The 9204-nt window shown below is 37.9% G+C and overlaps 1 pseudogene; it reads left to right on the top strand.

The window, feature by feature from the left end:
• Nucleotides 1-1434: 1434 nt before the first annotated feature.
• On the top strand, nucleotides 1435-4711 carry LOC118836709 (annotated as a pseudogene).
• The last annotated feature ends 4493 nt before the right edge of the window (nucleotides 4712-9204 follow it).

The following is a 9204-nucleotide window of genomic DNA, read 5'->3' as shown; positions in this document are numbered from 1 at the left end:
GTCTAAAATAATCTAAACCTATAGCTCTGGCAAGGTGGAAAGACATAGGTTAGTGCTGTGGAAAGAATATAAGATTTGAAGTAAAGAAGAACTGGCTCTGTCATTTCCTGCCTATATAACCTTTTGTGAATCACTTAAACTCTCTGGCCCTCAATTTCCTCATCTGTAAAATTAAGGGGTTGGATGAGGTCCCTTCCAGCTCTAAAATTATCATCCTATGACAGACTTGGCTTTTAATTCTAATTCTGCCGTTTGCTAGTCTTTGGGACTTTGGCGAACCACAGTTTCACAGAATTGGAAGGGACCTCATAGTCCAATCCAAGAGTTCTTTATTTTTTCTTTTCTTTTGTACCAGAGGTTCTTTTGGGAGACTAGTGAAACCTATGGATCTCTTCACGAAATTATATTTCCATATGAATAAAAAAAATACATAGAAGTACAAAGGAAAACAATTATCTAGTCATGGTGGTACATATCCTGTAGCCCGTGCTACTCAGGAAAACATTAGACTAAGCCAATCAGGTATCCACAATAAACTCAGCATCAATGTGGTAAGCGTCTGGAAGCCATGGGGATGCTTAAATTGGGGGAAACTGGTCCAGGTCCAAATTGGAGCAGATCAAAGCTCCAGAATTAAGCAGAAGTGAGAATGGCACCTTAAGGGTCCACTGTACTTCCAGCCTGGGAAAGATAGAGAGACCTAGTCTAGAAAGGGATGAAAGAAAGAAAGAAGGAAGGATGAAATGAAGGAAGGAATAAGGGAAGGAGGGAGATATGGAGGAAAGGAAGGAGAGATAGGAAGAAGGAAAGAAAGAGAGAAGGAAGGCATGAGGGAGGGAAGGGAAGAAAGAAAACAATTTTGTTGAAGTGCTGTTATCATAATAGTAAAAACAAAATAAAGTCCAACATCTACATGAACTAGAATCTTCTTAAAAACCCTCCTGCTAGAAGATCCTTAGTTACGGAGAACTAATTGCATCCCAATAGTAGCCTATTCCTCCTTTAGATAAATTTGGGGGTTACAAAGGTTTTTTATCTTATATGGTGCTTAAATCTTCCTTTTAGTTCTGACCTTTGGGGCCAGAAGACCTAGGTTAAAATCTTACCTCTAATACATACACTATAGCCCAGTGACTTTAAGAATGTCCTTTGACTTAGGGGACCTTTAGTTTCTTCATCAGTAAAATGCTCAATATAATGGTGATAGCACCTTCATCAAGGGGCAGCTGTCTCAGATGAAATATGTGAAGTACTCTGCAACATAGGAATCTGAACATGCTGCTTACTTTCCTGACTATGGATCTACTTGTCTACCTCCTTTCTCACCAGACCTGAGTGTAGTGCTCTAGCTGGGGTCTGACCTGGGCAAAATACCTCAGTCTCTGGTGCCTCATCTACAAAATAAGGCATTTGAATTAGATGTACTCCGATTGTATGATTAATAGTATAAGACTTTTTAACTTCCTCTGGCTTGCATCAGGCTGGATCTTGGGCTTTAAGGTCATAGACATGAAGAACTATAGTCTGGTTACTCCCAAAAGAACTGTCTTATCTGTCAGTGTAAGACAAATTAAAAACAATGCTGCAGATTGCCACAATTTATTATTGAAATGGGAGACACTCAACAATATGGAGTTTTCTGTTGCAAACAAAATAGGAAACTTCAAAACCTTGCTTACACTTACTGAAGACAAGGTAGAACTAGAATGCAACATCACTGGCTTTCATTCTCAAAAGGTACATCCAAAATATAATTAGGAACTTAAGATGCTGTGCAAAGAATTTCATGACACCGACACCTTGGAAAACTTGGCTAAGGTGAAAATGGAAAAGTTAACATCAACCAGTAAAGGAACCTGTAACCTAGAAAATTATCATCATGGAAATGGAAATTATCAAACACCCCTTTTCTATACCTGGCCCACTACCCACTTCTATGAAGTTTCCCATAAGCTTTCAGAAATGTACAAAAAGGAAATACTCCTCAAATGCATCATTGTTGAAGAGCTTGCCCATGCTATGAACCAGGATCTCGTTTCACTAACAAGATGTAAGGCTTGAGGCCCCAGGCCCCACACCTGTTTGCTAAGTATTCTGTGAGCCCTCAGGGCCCTGAACAGGGTATAAGAGCTCTGAGGTTGGTGTTTTTTGCCTTTGGGGACACACTCATTGGAAGAGTGTTGGTGACAAGACTCTGGGTAAGCCATTGAAGCAGCCCCCCAGCTTTGAAAACCCAGATGTTGATGCTTCTCTGGCAACTGCATTGTGATTTGATTAGACAGAAATGTTGATCTGTTTATATTGTCTCTGTTTGTAATTTCTGTTTGTATTTGCTCTGAAGTTCAGGGTGCTGGCTTTTCCTCCTGAACTAAGAGAATGATATATGTATATTTAATTAAAGTAAGATTGTTAACCGCTTCAAGTTGTTTTCCTTAGAAAAGCAGATAAAAGAACTTGTGCTGGCAGCCTTCCTGTGTGTTGGTGCTGTTGGTCTTGCATCCCCACAGCAGCTGCTAGGAACATTGTTGTTACAGTTGCTTTGATTCCACCTTATGTATCTCTTACCACCACTGATATTAACTTTTAAAGTTGATGATAGTTATCCATTCAGTGCCTACTATTAAAACCATGACCCTCCTTATTTGACCAAAAAAAAAAAACCTACTAGGAAAACTGATTCTTTCGCAGAAAATGTTGAGATCAGCATTTATTTCCACAATAATTTCCAAATGGATTTTCAGTCTATGTTTAAAAAAAATAACATGCACACAATGGGGTGAGATCAGGAGAATGAAAGAAGGTATCTTTCATAATTATGAGTAGGAGAATTCTAAACCAAAGGATGGAGGAATAAATTAAAATGTATTTGTACAAACAAACCAAGAAAAACTAGATTGGGAAAAATAGTTTAATGAAGTAACAGAATAAAATTTGCTGTAGAAAACTGCTACAAAAACATGAGATTAAGACGCATTTCCTAGCTAAGTGTTCAAAAGATATGAACAAATGACCTTCAGAATTAAGAAATGCAATTAACAAAATATTGCAGGAAATCACTAAGGGAAATGAACATTTAACAATACTGCTTTCACCTCACACTAAATTGGCAAACATGAAAAAAAAAAAAAACCAGCAATGCTGTTTTAAGACAGGAGCTCCACTGGTGGTGGAGCTTTGCACTGGTCCAACCATTACAACAGTGTAGAACTTTTCAAGAAAAGTCACTAAACTATTTGAGCCCTTTGACCCAGCTCTCTGTCTATAAGGCATGTAACAAAATGAGGTCAAAGAGTGAATGAGGTAAGGGAGAGCCCCGTTGTTACTAATGACATTTTTTTTTTGTGGAAGAAACAAGAAATCTGCGAGTGAAGATTTGTATGAACTTATGTAGAGGGCAGAAAGAAGAATCAAGATATGTTTCATGGAAACAAAAATGCTAAAAAAAAATCAGGTTAAAGTAAATAACTAACAGTAATCAGAAGACTGGTGAGATATGTTTTTTCTCTCAGCATGCTGATGGGGTTTTTTGGGTGTGGAATAGTATGTCAACAGTGTATCAATTTCACTTGCTTAACTGTTTTTGTTAAAAAGGTGAGTGGAGGAAGAGATAAATATATAAATACTATTTTTAAAGAGAGCGATAAATTTTTTAAAAAGTCTTTTTTCAGATATTTGCAATTGCTCATTATACGGCTCTATTTTCAAGCCCTGAAAATGTAGCATAGTTGTCAATAGCTGGCTGGATTTCAGAGTCAGAAAGACCTGGGTTCAGATGCTGCTTTTTATACTTACTAGCTGTGTGACTCAAGGAAGTTAATGTGTATTAAAGCACTACAAATTTAAAAAAAGGAATATATGACATTTTAATAACATTCTTCAACAGATGTTTTACCAAGCCATTTGTTCTCATTCTCCACTGAAAAATGGTAAAGAAAAAAAAAAAAACCAGGATTAAAAGTAAGGCAGGCTCATTGGAAGTTAGCTGTGAGGATGAGTGTCCTGAAAGTGAAAGTCAAAGAGATACTACCAAGTACACTGGAAAAGAGAGGATCCTTGAAGCTATCTAAAGGTACTACACAATAGCTACATGTGAAAGGTAGGAAACTCATGGCTATAACCTAATTACATTCTAGATAATGCCATTAATTATATAATGCATGGTAGAAATTTATTTTAGCTTTGTGTTCCTAACCCTAAGTCATGGATTCTCAATGTATATGTGTGTGTGCACGTGGGAGAGCCCGTGCATGTAATAAAGGAGATAATTCTTTTCTTACCTGAAGCTAAACATTGTAGTCCTAAGTGATAAAGGAGATAGTTATCACCAATGCCAATAAGTTGGAGGAATTTATTGGGGGTGGGAATGGGGTTGGCTGACAACATTTGAAACCTACTGTCTTCTGACCCATGTACCTCTTACTGACAAAAGATCTGGTTGAGCATAAAGAAGAGAACATATAATTGCCCAACTGGACCTACATTTCTCCCCCAACATTTGAAATGTCAGAAAATTGTAGACCTTGTTATTTTTCCTGTGATCAACAAAAATTACTTTGTTTTTGTGTTGGTGTTTATTTTGAATACATTTTCACATTTACTTATCTATGTATGTGCTATGTCCCCTCAGTAGAGGATAAGCTCATTGAGGGCACAGACTGTTAACTTTTTATATTTGCATCATTATGTGTATTTGCACAGTGTCTTGCACTAAATAAATTCTTGTTGAATTAAAATGAATTTCAAGCTGACATTTTATATGGAACCCTGGGGCATTGGTGAAGGTTGGGTGGTGTGTGTGAGGCAGCTGGAAGCTATGGCCTATGATTGACCAGGCCAGATTATGATGGGCCAATCATAATCAAATTTTGGGAGACCCCTCCCTTTAATAAATAGGAAGCATCAGCCTGTCACCTAGTAATATAACCAGGATGTATGGTTTTTAAGATCATAGCTTTTCCCACAAACATGTTGGCTATTATCCACTAAAAGATATTAGCTTTGTGCATAAGAGAATTGACAGTCCTATCCATGACATATCCTATTTACAAATTCCAGTAAAAACAAAACAAAACAACAAAATCAATGGTTACTGTTCCTCATTAGGCTCAAATAAAAGTGATCTATCATCCACACCGAGACACAAGGGGTCCTGTCCAACGTGAAGAACACAAAAAGAACCCTTTATTACCAATGGGTTGAGTTTCACCCTCTAGTAAAACAAAATGACAGAATTTTGAATGAGAGAATAAAATTGTTAAGACCACAGAATTTGACTTCCATTTTTATTTAGAAGGCTCTAAGGGCAAATCTCTCTGTCTCACTCTCTGTCTTTTTCTCTCTGTCTCTCTGCTTCTGATACATCATTACTTATATGCTGTTTATGAATACAAATTTGCAGACTCTTAATATATATGTGTATATATATATGTACACACACACACACACACACACACACATATATATAATTATGTGTTTGAGAAAAAAAAATAAAGTCGCAGATGCCCCCTTATTGCTGATGACTGGAGACAGAAAACCACACAGCAATGGGCAGCTGCATTTATGACAAATCAAATTGAAATCAGGAGAACCTATACATCTTCATTGTACACTAATTCAATTAATTACATCCAGAAAGCAGACAATGATACTATTTCTATTACTGACAGCTTGGAACACAAAACACAATCTGTGCTGGGCCCTCTGTCTTATTCCCTTTCAGATTCATGTGGATGTCAGAGATAAGTTGGGGAGAAAGGGTAGAGCTGAGGGTTTGGTGGTTTACTTAAGAGGATTGTGGGAAAAAGACAAAAAATCTCCACAGAAACAAAAAATAAAAAATCATTGTTCTTTCATGAGAGAAGGGGGATGGGGTAGTAGAGATGGTGTCATGTCCAATAGTTACAAACTAAAGACCCAGAGGCAGTTTGCACAGGGAAATGGATGGCTCTCAACTGAGGTTTCTGCTTTGTCATATCAGCTGCTGAGGCTTTCTCTTTTTCTGAAATTTAGAAAGCCAGAGAAATATATTAAGTAAACTGAAGACTATGACTTTATTCCTCTCTAAAGATTTATGGACCCATAGAAAGGCTTCTTTCAAGCCCTGTCAAATAGAGGCACACAAAATACAGAAACCATAATACATACTTGGCATGATTTTCTCATCCCCAAATGTACTTTCCTCTTCTATGTATTTAATATAAATACATACTCACTCTACTCTAATTTACTTCTGTACTCTGTTATCTGTACGACATGTTTAAATTAAAACAGTGCTCTTATTAGAAGAGCTAGGATGGAAGATGCTGGCTGGGGGTGAACATTTGGTTCTCAGAGTCTCAGTAGTCTCATCCGGAAAATGGCAACAATCATGTCTGTCTTATCTTCCACAGATTTCTTGCCAGAAAAAAAATTGTTTTATAAACCTTGAAATAGTCTGCAAAGATATCTTGTTGTTAATATGATCTGTCTATATTTATAGGACTCCCTAGACTCAACGTATCTCCTGTCATACCTGATTGGTCACAGGCATGAAGAATAAACTAAGTTAATTTTGACTGACAGTAGTTAGGATAGGGGTTCTGAACCTGGGGTCAATTAACTTTCTTTTAATATTTTGATAACTATATTTCAATATAATTGGTTTCCTGTCTAATCTTACAGATTTTATTTTATGCATTTATAAATATTAATCTGATAAGGATTCTGTAGGCTTAACAGGATTACCAAAGGGGTCCTGTGGCACCAGAAAAGATTAAACCACTCTGATCTGGAAGACAGGATTGTTGTTCGGTTGTTTCAGTCATGTCTGACTCTTCCCCGATTTGGGGTTTTCTTGGCAAAGATACTGGAGCGGTTTGCCATGTCCTTCTCCAGCTCATTTTACAGATGAAAAAAACTGAGGCAAACACGGTTAAGTGACTTGCCCAGAATCACACAGCTTCCAAGGGTCTGAATCCATATTTGAATGCAGGAAAAGGAGTCTTCCTGACTCCAGACCCAGCACTCTATCCACTGCACCACTTAGCTCCCCTAGAAAATGAGATTGCCACCTGAAAATCAGGCCTATGATGACTATTCCTCCACTAATATATTCCTTTGATGGCTCATGTTGATGTGATGGTGACTATGGTTTTTTCAAGGCTATGCCTTTAGTACATAAGCACCAGCAGTCCTTCCAAGAGGAAAAGATTCTGGACACAGTGATGCTCTGCATGTGTCTGTCATCCTAGGCCAAATCTGGCTAAGTTCCAAAAGGCTTGTCACTGATTGGGGCACAGAGTGTTGATTTTCCCCCAGTCACAGTAACTCCCCAGGATATTATCTGCATCAGTGGAAGGCATAGTCTCCAAAACACAATGCAGAATATTTGTTTTCTTTTACCTCTTAGCCATTTTTCTCCCTGCCAGGAATTATTATGCAGAAAAAAGTTCACTGTAGGGACTTTTCTATGATCACCAATTTGAAGGAAAAGAAGAGTAAAGCAAACCATCCTTTTTGCACATGGAACCATCTAACAGTGGAGCTAGAAGGGACCTTAAAAGATATCCAACCTAGTCCCCTGCTACCACACCTCCCCTTCCTTTCCATAGCATTTGACTGAAATTAGAATATAAGCCCTTGAGGGTAGGGGCTATGTTTTTGCCTTTCATCATATGCCCCAACACTTAGTACAGTCCCTGGCATATAATAAGTATTTAATAAATGCTTGGTATTGTTGGTTGACTGATGGAGATCCAGGAAAGGAAAGTCATTTAGATGTGGTCATTTCATCTAAGTTGGTTAAATTGACTTACTTCTATGATCTTCCAGAAGGAAGTGCTACATGTGCTGGGCAGATAAGACAACAGATAGAACCAATTATGGGCATGTCCTCTAGAAGTATAGTTAATGAGTAAAGCATGTGAACAGCCATATATAGATATAAATAAAGGAGTACACAATATTATTACCAAAGGTAAAGGTGGTAGAGAAAACATTACACATCTACATACCCAGTAAATACTTCTGGAGTGAAATCCATATATTTTTCATCCTTCCCATTTCATTTCTCAGAATGTTCACAGCAATGTGCACAAGGGATATACTCAATAATTGCTTGTCTAATTATTACTATTGTCTAATTAATTTCATTTCCATTCTACTTGTAGTTCTTTTTTTTAGAGGGGGGAAGGCAGGGCAATTGAGGTTAAGTGACTTGCCCAAGGTCACACAGCTAATAAGTGTATCAAGTGTCTGAGGTCATATTTGAACTCAGGTCCTCCTGACTCCAGGACCTGTGGAGTCACTGCGCCACCTAGCTGCCCCTCTGCTTGTAATTCTTTTGAAGAAATGAAACCAATTGGATGGGAAATGGAATATATAATGATAACTTGGGGTATGTCCTGTCCTTTCTTGCTCTGAGAGACATGTTGACCATGGAAGTAACACTGCAGAATGTATACTGGCCTACCCTCTCAGAGATTTAATTTCTTTTCCTGGAAGAAGAATGAAATATCATTTCTCATAATGTTTATCAAGTGCTTTATAAAAGTTTAAAATGCCCTGTAAAGTGAATTCTCATTCATTCTGAAAATAACAATGGATAGTTATGGAAAGACTACTTGTCCATGGAAATAGGGACTGGACCCAGACTATCACTAGGAATGAAAACTCCTGGGGGAGGAAATTTCCTCCACCAATGCAGGCAGGCTCATTCTCAGCAATTGCGCGATCTTAGAGAATTACTCAGAGCTCCTCTGGAGGTTAAGTGATTTGCTTGCAGTAAAAGAGACAATAGGTATCAGAAGCAAGCCTTGAATCTAGATCTTCTTAGCTTTAAGGTTGGCCCTCTAGCTGCTATGCCAGGCTGTTTCTATCTGTCTGGATTGCCTGTATATTGGCAGAGCTGTGTGGATGTTAAGAAAAAGTCGAGTTTGTTCACTGACTAAATATTCTGAGGATTAAAGTTGGAGGGGAGGAGGGTGCTAATTCCTTCAACCAAATCAATATTAACCATGGTTCCCATTTAAGCAGCAATTCATAATTATAAAATGCCAGCAAATAGATCAACATAGCATTTTAGTCCCAGCTCAGACATTAATAAATGGTGGTTTTAGAAATTTCTCTGGACTGAAGCTTCCTCATCTTTATAGTGCAGAGGCTATCTTGGAGAAGACATGACTCACAGGGTACATGGGAGTTACATTCTAGTATCTGAACGGCAAT

This window comes from Trichosurus vulpecula, chromosome 2 (assembly GCF_011100635.1).
Source record: "Trichosurus vulpecula isolate mTriVul1 chromosome 2, mTriVul1.pri, whole genome shotgun sequence".
Classification (NCBI taxonomy): Eukaryota; Metazoa; Chordata; class Mammalia; order Diprotodontia; family Phalangeridae; genus Trichosurus; species Trichosurus vulpecula.
This window is presented reverse-complemented; position numbering and strand designations above follow the sequence as displayed.